Source organism: Melanerpes formicivorus, unplaced genomic scaffold, assembly GCF_026170545.1.
Source record: "Melanerpes formicivorus ecotype bairdi unplaced genomic scaffold, bMelFor1.0.p_v2 SCAF_19, whole genome shotgun sequence".
Taxonomy (NCBI): Eukaryota; Metazoa; Chordata; class Aves; order Piciformes; family Picidae; genus Melanerpes; species Melanerpes formicivorus.
Genome location: NW_027142371.1, coordinates 6,686,166 through 6,709,381, shown reverse-complemented (window position 1 = coordinate 6,709,381; position 23,216 = coordinate 6,686,166). Strand labels below are relative to the sequence as shown.

At 39.4% G+C, this 23,216-nt stretch overlaps 1 long non-coding RNA gene across 1 annotated transcript; it reads left to right on the top strand.

Annotated features, from left to right (window-relative positions):
- The first annotated feature begins 255 nt into the window (after positions 1–255).
- LOC137447120 (uncharacterized) lies at positions 256–22,272 on the top strand. Its single transcript, XR_010988790.1, has 7 exons — positions 256–329; positions 952–1,034; positions 1,131–1,207; positions 11,940–12,152; positions 14,636–14,770; positions 18,253–18,351; positions 21,622–22,272. It is a non-coding gene; the product is annotated as an uncharacterized lncRNA (long non-coding RNA).
- The last annotated feature ends 944 nt before the right edge of the window (positions 22,273–23,216 follow it).

The following is a 23,216-nucleotide window of genomic DNA, read 5'->3' as shown; positions in this document are numbered from 1 at the left end:
CTTTTCTGAAACAGTTTGAGGCAAAGTTGTAGGCAGAGTTTTGCCATATCTGAACCATATCTTCCTCCACAAATTTATTTGTTGTCATTGCCATTGATTCTTGTCCTCTTCCTTGAGTATGTCCTTGGATGTCTGCAAATAATTAATTGCATTTTTGAGCTAACAAACTATTTTAGTTATTTAGTTGTATTTATTACACCAGTATGTTTAATCTGAAGTGAAGGTTTGTTTTCTTCCTGAACAGTGACCATCATTCTGATTTTGTTATTGCTGCTTAAAAGTGGTTTCTGAAGATACCGCATTTCCCCCAGACCATTGATGATCTGCAGGTAAGTACTGATAGAGAGATCAAATAAATGCTTGTTCAAAAAGCAAAATCACCAACCCAAAAGAGTTTCCTGCTTCTACCAATTTAGTAAGCTCAGATTTAAGAAGATATTCTCCAGAGCAACACTCGCCTACACACGCATGAATTTTAGTGGTGCCCATGGGAATGGACCGGTGCTATCTGGTTCCATTTATGAAGGATGTCCATGTCTGGGAGGAGGAGAAGGACACAATATCCCTCTGTCTTCATCACTGGAAATGGCAGAAATGCATTCCCAAACATTTTTTTTTATTATTATTACTATTCTTCACAATTATTCACATGCATGTTGACCAGTGCAAGGATGGAAAGAGGGATTGTACCCACTGGTGGCTGCTGTTGAAATAAAGGTGATGAGGGAGTGTTGCCTGCTTCCCACATCTCTCACCGGTAGAATTACTTGCAACTAACTTAGCACTGTGGTCTCCCGGATCCATTAGCACACCTCTGAGCCTGCTGAGTGCGGAGCAACAGTGCCAGATTTCTGTTTGTCCTGGCAAAAGAATCAGAAATAAATCTTTTTGTTTTCTGAACCTGAGGAAGTGACTGTTTGACAGTGTCTCCTTTCTTCTCCCCAACTCCAGAGAGGGCAGTGAGATTTACATGGGACACGGGAAGTGAGTGCATGGACAGCGGGGTTCTTGTCACTACAGTGTAACCGGAACAGGTACAGAGAATGCAAAGGTCTGATACTTTCTGTGCTGCAAGAAATACTCCAAATATTCTGAGTTCTAGTTGTTTTTTCTCTGTATTTGTATTGTAGAAGGAAAACCTACAACAGATTAATTTTAGCAAGCAACCAACATCAAGGAGGCATTTGAACTTGCATCTCCACTGCTGGTGAGTACCTTACATACCATTGGTTCAGAGGTTTAATTTGCTTCTGACCAGAAAATGTCCTCAAAACTCAAGAAAACATTCTGACAAGGACTTACTCAAAACTGCCATGTTTCCACACAAGAATTTGGTTTCAATAATCAGTAATTTCCAGAGAAAACCTGTTCAGGAAAAAAAATAGCCAGATAGCTCTATTAATTGGCTTAATCCTGCCCTGCTAGTGATAACTAAGCACATGTTAGATAAGGCCTTCTCAGCTCATTAAGAGGACAAACTATCCACAGAGGAGCTTTGGTTTGTGACCATTACATCTGTCTGAGCAATCCATCCCCTACTACATCATCACATCAATAGCCAACTGTTGGGTTTGTATTTAAATTTTTACATAATTTTTCACATTTTTATTATTCACTTTTCATCTTCTCTGAAAAAAATCTTCTAACCCAGTTAATAGAGGAAATAGCAACCTGATCACTTGTTGGCAAGTCAGATAACTTTCCTGTGGCAGTTCTCACTGATTTTCAAAGAGCAGGATGCTCTTCCATTGTTTTCCCAGCAAAACTGAATTACTGAATCTCATCTCTGGCCTGTTTCAAACAAATGTTTGCATTTATGTCAGATATGAACTAAACTGGATACTTTGGGGTGGAGTCGAATGCTGCAAATTCTCTTCATGACAGCTGTCAGTCGCATTATTCAAAACAGCTTAATACTGAATGATTTCTGGCACAAAAATGTATGATGTTGATAATATCCCTTCTTCTTCCTCTGTATCTTTGTGTGTCTCCATTATTATAATTCTGTCCTCTAGCTTTTTCCTCTGCTGAGCTTTCAGAGACCTTCCTAATCAACATCAGACACAGTGGGAAAATGGGTGGCACCAGTGTGGGTAAAAGGCTGCACTGTAATTTGAGGGGCTCTACAATCATCTCCACGAGTGACAGCACAACCCAAGCAGCAAATACAGCTCACTCACTCTGGGGAAAACCCATTTGATTTTAGATATGAATGTATTTGTATTTATGTGCATGTGCTTGTACATGTCAAATATTAATTTATTTTGTTCTAATTTTCTCTCATTTGCATCTATCCCCGTGCCTCATTATTCTGGGGCAGGGGTGGCTTTGCACAAGCATTGCCTTTGAGATGCACAGAGAAACATCATCATAGGGAAGAAACTGCATCTCCATGAGGCCCAGTTCTTACACTGTTCCTCCCTGTCAAAGGACAGCTGGACTAGGCTGGTGTGACTCTGCCACCCTGTGTGTCAGCCAGCCAGCACTGCAGAGCTCAGAAACAGACGTTTCTGGGTGCAGAGAAGTCAGGTTCAGATGTGACTCAAAACACCTCAGATTATTAGCCCTTATAATATGTAACTTATAACAAATCTCCCCATTCTTTTTGATCTCTAAGTGAGGTCCTTTGCATCCTTAGCAGGGCAAAAAGTCACCTTGCCTCCATCAATGCTATACTGGAGGCCACCAGGTTAATTCCATGCTATATGCATGGATAAAAAAGAGGATAAGAAGAGTAGGTCCTGCAGTGGCAAAGGTTGAGAAGCTCTGTTTTAAACTCTTTATGGGAAATTGTAAAACTTCTAAACAATTTAATAGATTAACTTCCCCTTTCGGTGGCATCAGTAAAACTGAATTATCGTCCTCACTTTTAACTGATGCCTAGACCCAATACTCATCCATCAGGGATCATTTAGTGATAAAGCAATCAATCCTGCCATGGTGCAGAGGGACAAACTATGCAAGATACCATCACCAAATATCCTTTCCACCCCAAAGCACTCTGTGAGTCTTTGTCAATGAAAGTGCATTTGTCTAGTCTTATCTGCTGCAGTATACGTGGAATACAAAGGAAGAAAGTAAAATATGCATTTGATGTACATGTGCAGATGCCAGGCACATTACCAACCTAAGGAGGATTTGCCTTTTCCAGGAACTGAACACAGCACCTGACAGCCAACCACTGCACCACTACCTCAGGTATCACATTAATAGAAATGAAAGCAAACAGGAAAATGTCCTAAAATAATATTGTGACATGAAGAATTTGAGAGAACAATGAGAGATAACGTTGAAAACAAAAGTTGTTTCCACCTTCTCCTTGGTTTAGAAAATCTTCTGTGACTTAAGCCAGAATCTCCAAAATACTGGTCATCTTTTCATCATTAGAGCATGCAAAACACACTTCCTTTTCTGACTCCTCAGTAGTAACTGGTTTAGGGCTTATGTTTGCCTTCCTAATATCATAGTATCATAGTATCATTCAGGGTTGGAAGGGACCACAAGGGTCATCTAGTTCCAACCCCCCTGCCATGGGCAGGGACACCCCACACTAGATCAGGCTGGCCAGAGCCTCATCCAGCCTGGTCTTAAACACCTCCAGGGACGTGTTCTTAATATGATTAAGAATTTATATTAATTTTATCCATTTATTAACTATATAACTTTGAATTATTTTTATTCTCAAATTATCCAAACTTTAGGTAAAAATTGTCCATATCCTCTACCAAACAGGTAGATTTTATAGTAATAGGAAATTCCATTTAATTGAAATATATAACTTGTTAGCTAAAACAGAGGTAAATCCTTGGTTTTCCTGCTAACTATAACATTTCTATATTGCTTGTCCACAAAGGAAAAATTAGAATATCTTTATTGCTCTGCCAGATTTGAACTTTACAAAGACCAAACTCTTTGACCATTTTGTGAATGGTAATGTGACTACTGGAGCAAAAGGAAAACTTTCCCTGCTGCCTTGGAGTTGGGATTTTCATCAACAAACAGGTTCAGGCTATATTAAGAGGCTCAGTGTAGCAGAGTTCTTCAAAGGCTTTGTAGTTGTTCAACTCCAATTAAAAGTCAATTGAATTGGACACTTAATTCCCATTTGTGTCTATGAAAATCTCTCTTCTATAATGTGCTGTGTTACAATTCTAGGCTGAAAAGCAGATGCACAGAAATGTGAATGTAATGCATGCACTTATTTTGAGGAGTTAAAGAAAATAACAGCTATTACATCAGAAGCTTTGTATTTACAACATATAAGTAGAAGTATCTCTATAGCAGTACACAATTAACCAGATAATAACAAATTAAGATTTTACTATCTCTATTTATGTCACCCAAAAAGTCATATGTGTTTTATGTCCAGAAAATATGTTTCAAGTTATGTGCCAAAGAAAGCTATAAAGCAGCTCACAGAGGGCAGCCAGCGCAATGCAGCCCTGCTGGTGAGACAAAACTGAGTATCTTTTTAAGGGAATTAACAGGGGAAGCAACTGTAGTGGGGCTCAGAAGTGATGACAATAGAAAATTCTTCAGGGAAGATAGTCTGACTCTGCAAAAAGTTACTGACATATGTAGGACAGTAGAAACAGCCCAAGAGCAAATACAAATCCTATCTGGAGATCATGTGGTGAAATGCATCAGAAGGGATTACAGGAGATGAAAATGCAAAGGTAAAATGTATGGCAGAACGGTATGCTGCTTGCTGCAGAGAAAACAAACAGCACAAAAATCTGGCCTGGAAGAAGCCAGCAGTGTCAGAACTACAGGAGACAACAGAATGGTCAAAACCCAGTATTCAGTCTCAAATACTTTTGAATTTACATGTGAGGCAAGTTTCGGTGACCAGATCAAAACCCACCCTGTAAGATTTTGGTTTTGAGAGAGATCCGCAAGTGGAAGGACTGCATTTCTTGCTTCTGTGTTAGATGTGAATGAAAGCCTCCAGCAGCAACCCCTCACTACAGGCTTCATTTATCCATGGCTGAAATACTATCAAAAATCTTCTCTGCATTTCCACTTTCCTAATTAGTGCTGAGAAGACCAAGCTGCCAGTTTGTGCACCTAGTGCAACTTAGGGCTATCCTAACACAAACTTCAAGCTTGTAAATCATTTGAAGTATTTGGTCACCACTGTACCATCTTTCTCTGCTGAGTAGATTTGGTGTTAACTACTGTGTGTACCAAAGAGCAGTCAATAGGAGGCAACCTGCCAGGAGACCTGGAGTGAATCCATCCTGTCTGTGGTGATGCAAAGTTTCTGAAGGTTACTTCTTCAGTGGTTTTGAGAGATTTTATTGAACCTGCAAATAAACTGTCTTTAAAGAGACTGTCTGGGCTTTGAGAACAGAGCAGTAATTATAAGGAAAACGAATTGCATCCTTGAGGTGTGACCCTGTTGAGCACCATTTGGTCAGCAGCAGTTTCAGATGCTAACAGCATGAACAAGAAGTCAACCCCACTGGCTGAAGAATTATTTCTGCAAGCTTGAAGTCTAGTTTTGCCCTAGCAGTGTCAAGCAATAAAAAGCTCCTGCTATCAGTATGCTGATGGCTCATTTTATAGAGGACACTAACCATCACTTCTCTGTGGAGCAAATACAAGAAGCATTTCTTAATTCTACTAACCAGTCACTGGATGATATGGATTTCTGCCAAGAATTTGTAAATGATGTAAAGCAAGCTGAAGAAACAGAAACATGCTCAGTAACGCAAAATATGGCATAATAAGCACATGTTCTCTGCACAGACAAACAGGAAGGGACAGAACTATAAGCAAATAATTGAAAACCTCACTATTAACACAAATATGACAAAAAGAAGCATGCAGAGATGAGAAAAATTATTTCTCCATCATATCAGGGGGAAACCAAAACATTCACCATTTTCCTCAGTTTCAGGCAGTCATTACCTGGGTGCAGCCTGGATGCTTACCCAAGGCAAAGCAAATGCAGATTTGGGACCTGTGGAGCTCAGTGCACAGTGCACTTTGCCCATAAAAAGGGTGAGGCAGGAGGAATGTGATGAGCAGACACAGATCCCACAGGGAACCTGCAGGAGCCTCCCGCGGCTCCTGGGCTTGTTCCAGCCCTGCACTGCCAAAGGCAGACCTGTGTGCCCAACACCCCATCGTACCCAGGCTGTTGTAACTGCTGTGGCCACCAAAGTGTGAGCAGTATCTATATGCACAGGCTGTCATAAAATCTTAATCCAACACATCTTTCTCCAGGCATCTGTTTCTCAAATAGTCCCCCTGGCCCCTGTGGAAACCTTCCTTAGATCGACTTTTCAATATCTTTAACAGTATTAGAAGTGACTTCTTGCCTCTATGCATACAAATGATTGTAACTATCCCTGTTTATCACTATGACAGATACATGCACTAATTAGATATTCTTTTATACATTCAACCAAATCTCAATTCTTCTGAACATCAGAGTTTCCAACAAGCTCTTTGAAATGGCTTCCTCCTCTTGGAGAATGCTTTCAAAACTCACTGTGTCCTACTATGAGGAAAGGGTGATGCTCAGGGTGCAACCAAACGAATGTTGATCAAGAAAGCCATACTAAAACAACCTTTAGAGGCATAATGATTTCTAAATATCATGTGAAACTGCAGATTGCACTTTTCCAACTAAGTGAATGAAGCAGTGGGCAGAAGATATTGTGGTAGTGTCTTCCATGCTAGTGATTTTTGGGCTGTTATGCACAATCAAGAGACTTAAAAAGGCACAGGGCTGCCTGCGCAGCTCAGTTCCCAGCACTTCGATTCCTTGGGACCAGACACAGGACCTCAGGGATAAAATGCCCAGGAGCTATTGGGTCACTGGCAGGGCGCATGCCCCCACTTCAAGGGAAGCTGCTGCCTCCTATACACTCCAGCAGCGGAAGCCAAGAATGAGGAGAATGAGTAAAGACCTTCCAGGAGAAGTACAAGGCTGGTGTTTCTCCATGCACTGCAAGTTTGTGCACTTGAGACTTGATGCACTTTGCAACAAAGCAATGGAGTGATCTTCACCAGGTGCCACAGGCCTTTAAAGGGTTCAAGGTCCCACCACAAAATCCTGCAAGGCACTCTGATTCCACAGGTAACCCTGGGAACCGATCGGAATGAACAAATACCAACAAAGGTAAGACTTATGTGCAAATGTTCAGAACACCTTAGGGCCAGTTTCTATATGTTCATTACTCATAACCACCTCAAGATTTCCATAAGCACTTTGTTTGTATGTAATTAAATAAGTAAGAGCCAGCTTTTTCAAAGTGCTTCACAGATCCCACCCCACTGTGATACCATTGCTGAGCACTTCTGGGAATCTGGCTGCAAGGGCGTGCGTTGAGCACTTGGAAAATCTCGCTCATTCAGATCTGGCAGGCTGATTTTGAAATAGTATCTGGAAATCCACTTGCAACATTTGTAATAACTATCCATTTGCATATACAAAAGCTGACTTTTGGCATGAATATAATTTTCTTATACTTTCCCTTTGAAAACCTGGGACAGACTGTCTAGACAAGTCAAAACTCTCATTTGTGCTTAATATTTTATAATTTATTATGTTGCTTTCCTTTCTGATTAATTTGGAAACATCCCTTAGCAAAGATGCAGTGATACGAGGATATAGTTTTATAGGCTACTCATATAATCCCACTGCTCTGCTCATGCATACCCTTGAAGTTTACTCTAAAGCTCACACACACACACAGAGCCTCATAAATCTAATTCTACCTACTGGCATGCACTTTCAGACATTCACAGCTCATCCAAACACTTATTTAAAGCATTGGCTTTATATTTCTTCTTATATATACCTTTTATTTTCAACAGTAGTATTGTAAATGTTTTAGCAGGGGAACATTGTAGAGCTAAGAGAAACTTAAACGTGCCACGTATTTGCTAAGCAAAGATACCGTGGCACGACACAGACACCTTTAAAAGGGTCTGCTGCTTTTCTCTCTCTTTCTTACTCAAAATACAGCTTTTTCAACTATGACAACTTAAAATTAAAATGTTTGTTCTGAAAGTAATAGCCAAGATCATAGAATATTTATGTGATCATTAATATTTGAATTTTGAATAATGCATACTTACATATTTCCACAAAAGAATGCAATGTGTGTCTTATAGCAAAGTCATACCATTTCCCCCTGTAACAAGTAGAGAAGCAGCTTTATTTGCATTACTAACTTGCAGGTGTGTAATATCAGGTTACACCGTTAATTCTCTTTGTTTCCTGAAAATATGTATGTCAGGCTTTTCTTACTGTGCATACATAGGAGGTCCATGATCATAACAGTCTACTTCAAATGCAGAAAGGTTCTGTGCACTTAACTGTTAATTTTGAAACAGCTTCTCTTTTATTTCATCCTGTTTCACTTGTTACTAATTGTAGCTGCTTCTTACCAAAAGTTTTATCTCTAGGAAATCTAAGCCACATCCTACCACTTCATCAGTAATGGTGTATCTGTGTGCAAGGGCACACAGCTGCATATCAAATAGCACTTCCATGCTCTGCCATTCACCATCACTCCTCAGGATGCTGATGAATGTGCTGACAGACAAAGGCTAATTGGCAGACTGTATGGAGTCAGTTTTTGATGACACAGGCGAAATAATAGGAGACAGAGCAGGTAACAAAGAAAGTTTAGAGGGAATAATAACAGAGCTATAGACAGAGAGGATTTCACGCAAGGAGAGCACACAACCTGAAATACAGTGCGAGGGAACTGAAAAACCCAAGAAATGCACAAAAGCACAGAAGAAGGAAAAGGGAGAGAGGAGCTAACCTTGTACTTACTGCTGTTACAACACAGAAAACCTCTCTGAGAGGAAACTAGGTTTGAGATGGCACTTTCAAAACTGTGATCTGGTTCACTGAAATGTCTGCTTAGGGTTCATGAACCTACTAAGCAAACGTGAACTCATTTTCTAAGAGCCTGGACTTGATATGTATTTTGTATTCCAACTTGTGGGCTCAGCATGCAGCAATTTTGCCTTGAGATTCGGGTGCAGACACAGTAATTATGAAAGCTAACATTCATTAACATCATTTGCTGGACATTCACTGTCGAACACAGTACATGTTTTATGACCACCAGTGTGTTCATGTTTTTTGTGAGGCTACTTGTGAATGGACAATTCTGAGCATGTGGACAGGGAACTAATTTGAAAGCAGCCCAGATTTTACGTTTGTTCATGCTGCCTCTTATTATGGATTTCTATAGCACCCAGCTGCAGGAGAGCTGATGGGTTCTTTAAGCACAGCTGTAAAACTTAAAACCTGAAGAAGAGATATTATGTGAAAACCACCTGAGAAAGATGATGCAAAGTAAAACAAATGCAGTAAATTGTCCACAGACAGTTCTTCTTTAATTGCAACTGATTGGTAAAGGATTTCCTATACTTAACTCTGTAATTAAAAGAAGATTGACAACCTCCAGTGCATTCTTCCATTAGAAATCCTGCATGTATTTCCAAAGCTGAATTTTGAGCCTTAGAAAATACATTTGAACTATTGGCTAATATAAATCACTTTTTGTCCACTATTCTCAGCAAAACTGCAGAAGTTGAGTGAGGCTGTGAACCTCTGTCTCTAAACTATTTGAGTAAGTGCTTACTAGCAGAAATGGGGGGAGGGTTTCCATGCTCGGCCAACTAACGGATGTAACTGACTGAGGAAGAACATGTGCATTTAAATCAGTTGAGCCTGTTGCTGACATCTTTTGCCTCGGTTTTTAAAGGGAGCCAGAGTACTTGGCATCTTCTTCCCCAGCATAATCCCATTGAGCCAAACAGACTGTGGCTAGACAAAGCGTCTGCATTGCCGACTGTGAGCTTCCATCAAGGACTTAGACATCTCCCTGATCTAAACTCCAGTTGTAAATAATTGCAGGTGAAATATGCACCCATAATTGTTGTTTTCCTCATAAAAAACCGTTGGCATTTGATCCTTTCCATTCTCTTGCTTTTATGATAAAGCACAAACATGAAAAATATACCCTCACACTCTGCACTGTGAGAGACATTTTACCCTTTAAGCCTCCAAAGAAATATCAGGCCCAAGCAAATGACCTAATTACTGTGTCTCCATTCAGTGTGTCCCAGGTCAGTGTGCAGATATATGCATAAAGGCAATAGCAGCTTTGGGAAATAATCTTCTTGATTATAAACCAGCCATATATGTGTTCTCCTGTGTGTGAATATGTGCCACTCAACAAAATATAACCCCGCAGTATTGCTGATGAGTTATTAAAATGGATGGGGGAATATATGTATGTTTAAGGATGCTTTTTAAAGCTATTTCTCTCCTAAATCACACAGAACATCAGTTAGTGGGAGTTAGCCTTTTAAAAGCTGACCTTTGTATCACACATAATATCTTTAAGCGAGAGATTTTTCTCAGTAACTCACTCCAGAGGTAGCTGAATAACACCCCCTGATAAAGGGAACAAATAGAATCCACGCATTTACCTTTACTTTTCCAGTGTCCTTAATGTTAGGGTTTCTTGCTCAAAAATGAGCATTTACTACTGCACTGAGGGAATGAAGAAGACATGTCTTTTTCCTCTTCTCTTGGCATATGAATTGGATTTCTAAAAATTCACTGTAGTAATCACAAAATGCTGCTGCAAAGAATTACTTGATAAAACCTTTTGAGATTTCAGCCTACCTCGTCCCTTTGTTTCATAACTAGAAGGAGCATAATGAATGCAAAAACTCTGTGAATAGAGCTCAGCAGGGCCTACTTTTTTCTCATGACTCCTGTGATTATAATAATTTGATTTTATAGGTGTCTATCCTAAGACCCCAGCTAGGGAGCAATCTTTACTGAGTCATGAACTTTCACATCATTAAATCTCTCTACATTTATTTTAAACATATCAGAAGTGTCAAATAACTTTAGATCCACTAAATTTTATTTGCATTGGGTAAAATGAAGTTTAGCCACTTGGGAAAAGGAATGAAATCGTTTCCTTAGCGCTCAGGAAAGCGGTTGAGCTCTGGAGGCTGCGTGATCCCACCCGTGTGGCAGCGCAGTGCATCTCCTGTATGGGTCAGGACACATGTTTGCAAGGACAGGAATTTGAGTAATTTCCTACCAGTCTGAAGGGGATATTAAACTCTTCTGTCAGTTGGATGTATATTATTTATGTTCCCTTTTTTATTGTTGTTGTTGTTGTTGATTTCAAAAAATATTTCTTTGTTGGTTCAACGCTGACTCCCGATAGAAAGTGATGAAATGCCCAATATGTTAAAAAACCTTATCACTAAATCAGAAGCAGAACTATAAATTTTGGCTTTTGAAACTGAACTGACTGTTGAGGATCATTTTGCTCCTGAAATATTACAGCAGTGATCAATTTGCTGTAAAATTAAGCAGTTTAGCTCTGCAATCTATAGATGGAAAACATGTTGTTCTTGAGCAAAGTTTATGCCCTGCCCAAGGGATAAATTAAATTTTATGGGTAAGACATGCATTATTATATGCTTATCTGTTTAACATTCTTTTCCACATCAGTATTATAAATATTTTTAATCCTACATTTGATCTCTTGTGCATATAGTGATATGGTAATTCCCCCTGCCCCCCTCAAAAAATACGACCCAACACGGTTAATTCATCACAGAACAGGGGAGAATATTCTAATCTTCCTAAGAAATATGCTGAAGATTGAAGCAGAAGCACTTAAAATTGGGGTTACTTTGCAATCATTCAGTGGGATAAAATTTTGGTGAAGGAAGGGGTGGAGCTACATTACCCATTTTTATTACAGTTGTTATTATTGCATATTTATATTGCAAATCTCTAATCAAAACTAGAGGCCTTAGTCTAAGACAATTCACTTATAAAAGTCAGAGAAAACAGACAAATATATGTGTTTAACACATTAGTTACTGGTTTTGTAAACTTTTGCTATTTTTCCTTGAATTTTTAGATTCAAAGCTCTCAAACTGACCATCAACCTGCCTTTCAAACAGTGGGAACCTTCTCTTAGAAGTTTCAACAGAAATGGATCTCTTGAAGGGAAGAGAAAGAAGAGTGAGAAGCTGTGAATCCTTTGCCTTTCATATATGAGAGACAGCATGAAGATGGCCCCGTAAGGTGTTTGGAGGAAGAGAAGACTGAGGATGCAGTGACAAAATCACAGGTATGATCACCTGCTCAACATTTACAATATGTGACGTTATAGCATCCAAATGAGAAGCAGATGAACACCACTTACCCATGTTTACTATCAGCCATATCACTGCATTTATGTTTTTTAAATGGCAATGTTTTAAGAACAGAGAAGGTGAAGGTGGACAAGCTGGGAGAGTCAGTCACCTCCAGTTTTTTCTGTTAAAGGAGATTAAAGGGGGTAGACTCAAACCCTCAATTAAGAGTTCATTCTTCTGGTTAGTTTGAATGGAAACAGTAAACAACAAAGATATCTCAATTGGATATTTGCTCATGAGTCACACTTGACATCTGTTGTCTCTCCTCAATGCTGTCCACTGTGAATACTCCACATTAAACTATGTTTTATGCAAAAATCTCTCCATCTATGCAGTTTGGACTTGAGGTACATGCAAATTCTACTAATTTCATTTGGAACTGTGTGACTTACTTCTTTGCTCAGCTTTGCAAATCTAAAGCGTGGGTCCTTGTAACATTAGCTTCATGGTTGACAGCCCTTTTCTGCTCTCACCACCCACTTGCTTCCTTTCAGTCATACAGATCATCAATCAGTCTTTCTAGGTTTTGGTGACATAGGTATCACTGACGTATTAATTCCAGTCATCTTAATCTGCACTTGTTCCTTACTTTTTATTTTCTGCAGCATGTACTTCCCTCATTTTTTTCTTATTGACATAAATGCTTTAAACAATCACATTTGAGCCCATGTTTTAGGCCACCTATAATACGTTTCCATGCAAATATGTGTTTTCCATTTTTATGGATTGAGAAGTTTAAAGTAAATATCAAAAAATAAAGAAGAAGACAAGAAAAAGACAGAAGAATCCCACACCCTCCTTCAAGGTGAGACCTATTTCTCTGTGGAGAAATCACTGCAGAGGACAATCCTGCCTTTTCAGAAAGATGTATGTGGTAGAAACACCTTGCCTTCCTCACTGGAGTGCTGTAAAGATTAGTCAGTGAATGTTTATAGTTCTTGGAAGTTGTAAAGATCCACAGAACTGCTAAATATGGTGATTATCATATTTTCACACTTCATATTGTAAGATGAGCAGTTTTGATAAGATAATACAGTTGTGCCCCTTATCATGCATGTTCTCCACCACGGCAAAGAAATTCTGCAGATGTAAGTACGTCTCAGGAGTGTGCTGCCAAAATGTAGTTGCTGCAGGTGTCTAAGTGGGCTGCTCCTCAAGCCTTTTGGTAAACTTTAAATGTATTTCTATAAAATCCCTTCTAAAATACTGCTCTCTGGGATAGGCACTGTCTCTATGATCTATATTTGTACAGCTTGGTGGGATCTTGCTCTGTGACTCAGTGTCTTGTATACCAGCACACAAAAACAATAAGTATATACACACAAATGTTACTCACTGAACAGATGTTGTATCAGGCAAAAGATTCAGGTCCTAGACATAATAAAAGTAAGTATCAAGAATTTCCAACTTGTCTTTGTGAGGGGCATAGTGCTGCTAGGAAATTATGCAACAAAACTGACTTGCAACCAATGTATGAGCACACTAAGGGGAGGTCATTGTGCATCTGGATTTTAAGAACAATCACAATGGTCATACATAAAATGAAACTATTTGAAAAAGGAGCATACAACAAAACAGTGCTCTAGAGACAAGTGCTCTGGTGGCCCCTTTCAGGTAAAGGGGGCAAAAAAGCCAGGAAGGGACTTTTTGCATTTCCTATTCATAGAATAGAATCAATAAGGTTGGAAAAGACCTCAAAGATCATCAAGTCTAACCTTGTCACCCAACACCTCATGACTACTAAACCATGGCTTCAAGTGCCACGTCCAATTCCTTTTTGAACACCTCCAGGGACAGTGACTCCACCACCTCCCTGGGCAGCACATTCCCATGGCTAACAGCTCTCTCTGTGAAGAACTTTCTCTTCACCTCAAGCCTAAACTTCCCCTGGTGCAGTTTGGGACTGTGTCCTCTTGTTCTGTCACTGGTTGCCTGGGAGAAGAGACCAACCCCCTCCTGGCTACAACCTCCCTTCAGGTAGTTGTAGAGAGCAAGAAGGTCTCCCCTGAGCCTCCTTTTCTCCAGGCTAAGCAACCCCCGCTCCCTCAGCCTCTCCAAGGGCTTGGAGTGACAAGACAAGAGGGAAAGGATTGCAGCTTGAGGAAGGGAGATTTAGACTGAATATTAGGAAGAAATTCTTTACATTAAGGTTGGTGAGACACTGGAACAGGTTGCCCAGGGAGGTGATGCATGGCTCCTCCCTGGAAGTGTTCAAGGCCAGGTCGGATGAGGCTTCGAGCAACCTGGGCTAGTGGAAGGTGTGCCAGCCCATGACAGGGAGGTTGGAACTGGATGATCTTAAAGGTCCCTTCCAACCCAAACCATTCTCTATGAATCTACGAAATCCCTGGGGTAAATATAAGCAAAAAAACATTATTTGAAAGTGATTTAACTATTTTGTATGTTGACGCTCCAGAGAAGAAAATGACAAAATGTTACAAAGACCTTGGAGGAAAAATGGGAGCGGACAGCGCCTGTGCTCTGGCACAGAAGGAGCCTCTTCAGCTGGTCTGTGAGAAGCATCTCAGCTGGGAAGACAACTGCATACCAGGTAAGACAAACACATGAATACAGATATGGAGAATGTTTTTAAGAGACAATTTTTCTAAAATGCCTTTTAACTGAACAAATCTGACAGCACTGAATCTCTGGTTCATAATGATGGGAGGATAGTGTGAGCCATCCTAAATGAGATGACAGCTGCAGGCCCTAACTCTGAGAAATCAGCACCCAGTAGACTCCAGGCACACGAGATAATGTGAGACAAGGTTTATGTCCTTTCAAAATATCCATTATATGTTTATGATGCAAAACCTATGGAACCAAAGCCATCCTGCATGAATTACTCCACCTTCAAGCTCCTGAGGAATGTGTGTTAGGTATTCTGGGCAAGCATTTTAACAGGATATGACTAATAGCAAAAAAAAATTGTCACATGCACTGAATTCCTACTGTCTTCACTGTCCCTAGATGGGACAGCAAAATATGTTCATACTCCTCCTTGTCTCTTGGAGAAGAACAATACAAAGGAGGTGGTTCTAGGACTCCAATATCTCACACAACTCAACTACACTTGATTATTATTTGCTGCTCACAACCTGAAAAGAAACCTACTACCAGATTTGTCTGTCTCAACTCTGCTGAAGCTGAATACTTTCATACATATGTATGGATAGCTTAAGTTTTTATGAGCATAATTTGGGCTTTTCAAAATAGTGACACAATAACAAAGCAAAATTGAGACATGCATGTAATTTGAATACTGATTTGGTTTTATCTCTTCTGGTGCTGGCACTTTTGATGCTGCTCTTTTCCATTCCATCTTCTTTCTGTTCTTATTTCCCAATGAATGGAATTAGTTGTGAGTGCATTTGCTGCTTCTACCAACCAAATATGAAACCTGAGGAAATACGTATCTATGACCTCCCTAAGAGTTTTGGACAGTTACTCATTTGCTGCTACCTCTGAGCTGTCTATCGACTGCTTAGAAACAGACTCTTGTCAGGTAGGAAAATGAGCCCTGTCAGATGGCTACTGCCATGTTTTGTGGCATTTTCAGTACCCTAAGTCCTGATTCTTATTTACAGCAATGCGGCATTTCAAGGATGTTGCTTCAAAGGATGCCTCCTGATAATATTTCAGGACAAATACACTCAGTGAGCTCTATGCACTGGCTTGTAGACTCAGGGCAGGATTCCTAGAGCTCCTCTGCAGTGAGTGGAAGGTGCTCAACCAGTGGGTCACAAGTGAGATTCGTATCTGCCTTGGCTGCTGGGTCCTCTTGCAAGCTTCACATTAATGAAGGGTAGTCTGTGGAACAGAAATAGGTATGATGAAGCTCTGCCATGACTCCTCATCCTTTCTTGAGGTTTACAAGTAACAAGCAAAACCCCAGGCCTGTCACACCTCTACAGCAGTACAGAAACCCCTTGCATGCAGCATCAGGCAGATCTGAAGAGTCTAGCGTTGTGAAGAATCTGGTCCTAAAAATTATTCATAAAAAGTACTTAATAATTTCAAAGAGAAAAGTAAAAAATGCTCAGGGGCAATCTATTAACAGAAAAGGGGGGTTAAATTCACCTAATAAATTATTTGCAGACTGAATAATTCATGGAAAATCCAGGATGCATTTAGAAGCGTTTGATTCAGTGTGTCAGCCTCCTCTGGAAAGTGAAGCTACCTCAGAAAGTTTGCATTTTCCAAGGTATCACTTTGGTATGTTACAGCAGAAGAATTTTCACCTGGAACCAGATGCATCATTCATGTCTTGCCCTTGACATCAGCCAATACTTGATGTTAGAGGGAAAAACCACAAGAAAAACCTTAAAACTGGTTTATTCTGTCATCTTCCAATATGAAGCTTCTTGCATTGGGCAGAAACAGGAATAAAGGTCTTTTCATAACTGTAATACCATCCTGGTGGATATTTCCACGTGTTTGAACTTTTATAATGTGATCAGAGATTTGCTCACTTCTTTATCCTGGGCTGCATCAAAAGAAATGTGACCAGCAGGACAAGGAAGGTGATTCTTCCCCTCTGCTCTCATGAGACCCCACCTGGAGTGCTATGTGCAGTTCTGGTGATCCCAGCATAAGAGGGACATGGAACTGATGGAGCAGGTCCAGAGGAGGGCCACAAAGATGATCAGAGGGCTGGAGTACCTGTGAGGACAAGCTGAGAGAGCTGGGGCTGTTCAGCTTGGAAAAAAGGCCCCAGAGAGACCTTAGAACAGCCTTCCAGTACCTGAAACAGGCCTACAAGAAAGCAAGGAAGGGAGTTTTTACAAGAGCTTTTAGTGACAGGACAAGCAGCAATGTCTTTAAGCTTCAGGAGGGTAGATTTAGACTGGAGGTTAAGGAAAAAAAGTCTTCACAGTGAGGGTGGTGAGACACTGGAACAGGTTGCCCAGGAAAGCTGTGGATACCCCCTCCCTGGAAGTGCTCAAGGCCAGATTGGATGAGACCTTGAGCAGTCTGGTCTAGTGGAAGGTGTCCTTGCCCATGGCAGGGGGGTTGGAATCTTTAAGGTCCCTTCCAACCAAAACCATTCTATGAATGTATTTTAAAGTTAAGCAGATGTATAGAATCAAGTGCAAGAGTACATGTGGGTATCATTTCCTGGTCGCCTTATCATCTGAACACTTGTTATGTCATGGACAGAGTTAAAATTACTCATCTATAAATGTAAATGAACATCTGAGACCTTTTTGAAAGCTGTTAAACACTTGGCTTCATCTTGTGGCAAAGAGCTGAAGGCAGCACAAGCACCGAGTTTAACTTTGGAGACAACTTTCAAAACGTACATCTAAGTAGGCTGAAGTATGTTCGAATGAAATTGAAAGCCCAGCATTTTAATCTGTAAAGTAGGTAACAAAAGAGACTTCATAAACAGAGATTTTAAAACAAATATAATAATAGACTTTTTAAACTACCAAATCACTGTCACAGCATATATATGTTAAAAGACCTATAAATATATTTTAAAACACTCTATTTTCCTTTCACTTAGCTGCCAAGATCTCCATTAGGAGGTTTATGTTTCCTTCCAACATTAAAGAATCTCTCTAACATCTGTAGCGATGAACGGTGAAGAGTGTCAGTTCTGCTGCTGAAACAAGCAGTGCCGCCATTTGAAGGAGGAAAAATGTGAAATAATGAATATGCCTTCAGAGAGCAGTCTCTTGGGTAACAGGAGATGTGCAAAGCCTCTTGCTAGGTTTGATCTCCTGAGTCTCTTCTATACGCCCATAAGGAGTCAGTTAATTATGCAAAACTTGGTCAGTGGGAAAAGTATTGCCCAGAGATGCTGAACCCAGAGAACGTACTGCAAGGACTTTGTTTCACATTCCCTTCTTTCCAGGTATCAGGCAAGAGAGAAAGGTATAACATTAAAACATGAGCTAATCTCATCTTAATTGGAGCAGCCAAGGCTTGATTTTACTTTTTTTCCCCATGAAGGTTCCCAGAAAGATGAGAAGAAAGCTGCATTGGCTGGGGACTTGGGAGGTTCACAGTTGCTCTTCTTTTCCACAGTTGCTTTCTGCATGACTTGGGCTCCTCTGGGCTTCATTTCCCTATCAATAAAGGAAAGCAACAGCATTTTCTGATGTTTTCATAACTATCAAGAAACAGGTGGGTATACTAATGACCTGAAAATGTTCAGTCATTATAGTAATGGGGGAGTATCTACAGCCATTGCAGGGTGAGGAAAATAACATCTGCAGGAACTTTACCTGAACTACAGGACAGGATGCCACAGATCCTGCTGTAATAGGATGGGCAATATTTTATCAATGCAAGTATCTTTTGGAAAAAAAAAATCCCCATGTCTAAGTTATAACCAGGAAAGGCAAGAGGATCTGCAGAACTTCCAAGACCAGGAGAATTCACAAACAACATTTTCAAGCAAAGCAGTATCACTTCCTCACTTCGAGAAGTCAATGCAAACAATCCATGCTTGGTGCTTTAAACAGTGTAAACAATGTCTGGCATTCAGAGACACGGTTGATTAAGCACTTAATTGACCTAAAAAATGCATAACATTTTTAGCATGAAGGTTTCCACAAGTATTTTCAATATTCCCAAATTCCACGTGGAAAAAAAATCCTGCCATTATGCAAGGAAATGTGTGTCTTGCTTTAATCTAGATAGGGGGCCCTGCCACTTCCACAGGTAAGAATGAACAGACTTCAGTGACTCTCAGTTTTAAAAATAACAAACTGAATACTTTTCTTTTTCCTTTTTTTTTTTTTTTTAAACAATTTGATAAAAAAACCTTTTGGTGCACCTTAGTCTCAGAACTACATTATCTAACTGTACTTATAAATAATTTTAACTGACATGTGAATGAGTTAGTTTTATACCCAAATGCATATATACAATGCTAAGTGTGTAAGTATGTAATTTACAAAGACATAGGGGTATTCAAAGGACTATATTTGCAGATCTGAAGGGGTATTTTTAAAACCTGATTCCTAATACTCATGTGTCAAAGAAGGAGGCTGAAAACCATGATGGTTAGAAAGAAAGATAATGAACTGCTTGCTACTCGACCTTAACTACAATGAAGGGGGGGGGGGGGGGGGGGAATCACTGTTAATCTTGCTACTCGAACCTTAATCAATTTTGTATTTTGCTTAGCTTTTCTTTTTTTGCCAGCATGTATATAATTTTACATATGAGATATGCCTGGTTTTACATGTATTATCTGTATATATGCTCACCCCCAAACTGCTAATTCATCCTTAATTCTTCTGGTTAAAGTTACACAGTTAATGTTATTTTAACATAGGGCTTTTTTGTAATGTAATGATATTTAATTTGCATTAGCACAAGTGACATACAATAGATCATGCTATTATCATGATTGATATCAGATGAACTGGCATAAATTCAACGTTATAAATTGAGCCTATAAATGAAACTATTATTTTACAGGAATTACTGTAGTAGAAAGGCTAAGGACCCTCAAGTCAACCTCAGTCAAACCCACTCTTTAGAGTTTTATATTTTATGCCTGCAATAAATGCTTTTGTGAAAGCCCATAACAGGCAAAAAAGAAAAAAAAAAATAGTCATTGGAAGTCTATTAATTATAATAATACTATCCAAAAAGCTGTGAGGGCTTATTTTTGTGACATCACTCTTTGATTTCTTGCTGCCTTAAATTATCCCTTTGTTGGCTGGGTGAGGGTAACAGTCATACTTTTGTCATTAAATATAAGGAGTTTTAAAGCCTGATCCACCCTAGCTCTAATTGATATTGCTTTCATTTGGCAGATAGTGACCTGATTTATAATTTAAATATGCATCATTATATGCACCTCTTCTGTATAATGAAAAAGCAAAGTTACTCTCATCTTTCCCCGCAATGTTAACATCAAGGAAAAGTATCTTTCTTTTTTCCCTTTTATACTCAGAGCCTAATTGAAAACTGTTCATTGAATTTCAACATGATAGAAAAGTCTTTTTATCTCTCAATTTGTCCATTAGCTATTATAATTGAAGTATCTGCTACACAGCTGAATTGATATTGTTCTTGTTTAAATTCTGGATTTCGCTAAATCTTCTATGAGGCATCAACTAAAAAAATATGGGATAGGAGACATTAGCTAACAATATTGTCTAAATGGGACATTAGACTAGCACTCCACATGTGTAAAGCTACAGAAAGGAGGAAGTCATCTAATTTTACTGGAGAACGTGTTGCATAATAATCTTAACAGCATGACCATAAGGTTTGCTAATTGCCACATCTGTTTAACAGCTGTCAGATGTTTGCCATATGCTGCCATCAATATTACAACGGAGTACATTACAGGGAGTTTTATTGTGTTCAACTGTTATTTATTTGCCACAGACATTACTGCAGCCAGTGACGTCTATTTATGTTAGATCACTAATTATATTTTAAAAGCTGCATGCAAAATCCAAGTTTCTTAGCTTCTTTAGCCCCCATTTTTGATGATGTAACTAAGAACTTTTCCCCTACAGATCTCTGAAGTGATTTATAAATTTCTATCTCTTCTTATGGTAAATAATTCCTCTGCAAAATAACTTATTTATGCTGGGTTTGAAGGATGTTCCTAAACCCAAGTTGTGTTTTAATGGTGATGTTTGTAAGAACTCAGAAATTAACTTCTTTTTCAAAGAACCCACTTCATCCCATGGGTTGTTTTTTTCACCAGGACACTGGTCAGGGATGGAAGATAAGTCAGTTTTACAGCTCAGAAGGTTGGACACCCCAATTCTAGTCCCAAAATTGACATTGACTCGCTATGTGACCTTGCATTGTGTGACCTTCATTACACTTTGCCAATCTGCATTCTAAATGCCTGCTGTACAGCTTTCCAGCACAACTCACTCCTTACCCATCTGTAAAAAGTAAAAGGCGATGGAGCACTATTGCCATTAAGCAGAGAAATATGGCTGATCTTTGCTGTTCTTTCCAACATTCTTTCAGGGATCTTTTTTAATTACTTCTTTCAACTGGTCTGTGCGTTACTTTTTTCCCCTTAACTGTAGCTACTACAGCAATGAAATAGGAAGCAGAGATTGACAAAGTGCAGACTAGGCAAAATATGCATGATGTGATTTAATATGAGTTGATAGGTGTCACTGATCTCTATTATAAATAGACTGTGTGAATTCCATATGATGTATTATTTATCCATTGTAGATGCCTTTTTGTTTCATTAATAAACCTGGAAATCAGACGTATACATTTCCAATGATGAGGTTTTGGCAATACAAGGCATTGTGGCATTTGTCTGCAATTGCTCAATTATTTTGATGATTTTCTTTTTCTTTCTCTATAAATTATTAATGCTTGAGATGTTTGTTCAAGATTCTCCTGGTTTTAGCTCATTTGTCCAGCTGAATTCTTTTTTTCTCCTCTCATTAGAGAAGATTATTGCAGTGTAAGGACTTCCACTTTGACCTGAATTCTGGCTCCTTTGAGATGCTGCAGTGGAGTACACAACATAGACTCTGAGGTCTGAGAACTCCAGCAAATCTCACGTTAACAAGGCACTTTCAGTTGAAATCTGCCTCAAAGCAGAAACTCTTATGCCGTTGTTCTACCCACAATTAAAAATGTTTCCCTGGTATTTCTGTACTTGAGGAACTTAAAATACAGTGCTGTTTACTTAGATAGGAAAGGACTTGATTTTTTCAAATCTCTGAAGAGAACAGTAAGCAGAAGCCAATGCCTCCCATTTACTCTTTCTTAAGATGTCCGAGCAAAGGTATCTGGGAAGAAATTAAAGGGCAAAGAGTTTAAAATAAAAGGCAAACCTGGGGGCTGTTCCAAAAGCCACATCATCAAGCCTCAGAGTTCTCTGATGGGCAAGAATGATGGGGGACATGCACTGGAGGAGTACAATGGGGCTGGGAGACCAGACAACACATGCCTAGAGGAGAAGTAGGTGCTCAGCTCCCATGAGAAACCAAACTGCCTTAAGGAATGTCTCCATCAGTAATCTGAAATTTGTCTGCCTTCTGCATTTGATCTCCTTATTTTCTTCTTATATGCTTTTTTAATGCTGTTTGTAGCCATTTCAATTATGTGATTTCCTTATCTGTATACCATTGAGAATACTGTACAAGACTTTATAAACAGCTACTAAGTTTATCTGCCTGTCATTTGGTTTTCATTATGCAAGATAACAATCTTTCTCATATCTTATAAGAAGACATAATGTGATTGTTTCTAAATGGGGAGGGGGGAAAAGTCTAGTCTGCATTATCCTTAGCCTCATAGTATTTGTAACATCAGTGGTGTCAGCACAATCTCCAGCATTTTTCCTTGCTGTGGTCCAGGAAGAATTATCTCTCTAGGTTTTTGTGTTTGCTGCTATCACCTCTTTTTCTCCATTTTAGACACAGTGAGTTTCTTATCTGGAGCACAGTTATGTGGCCACAGATTTGCCTATACTCAGTCTGATCATTCCTAACTGTTTTGAGGGGCTCATGCACTGAAGGGAAGGATGAGAGGCAATTGTCAACAGTTCGCTGTATTAAATATGGATAGATATTATTCATGTAATTTGACAGTTCCTGACTTTCAGCTGTATAATGACAGTGAAACGGTAGGAATTTCAGCAGCTGAACTTCTGTCTTACTTCAAGATAAGCTTATCAACTGTAGCCTGAATCCATTCAACTCATAAGCAGATCAAAACTCATGTCATGCTGAACTGCTGCGCTGATTCCTGCTTCCTACTATTGCTTTACATGTCCATATGGTCTTAGTTGTTTGCCATCTTACAGTTATTTTGCAAGGTTTTTAGGAGACAGACTGTCTCTTGTATTTGTTCAGCACCTTGTACAGTGAAGCCATGGATCCTGCTTGATGCCACCAAATGCTCGTGTAAGATAAATAACATGTAATGAAGTGATAATAGGTGATGGTCAGCCCTTGTATTTCTTTTTTCTCTCTTCATCAGTTATACACTTGATCTATGAAGAGTAGCTGCTTTGTTTGGCTTCCCATTTAACA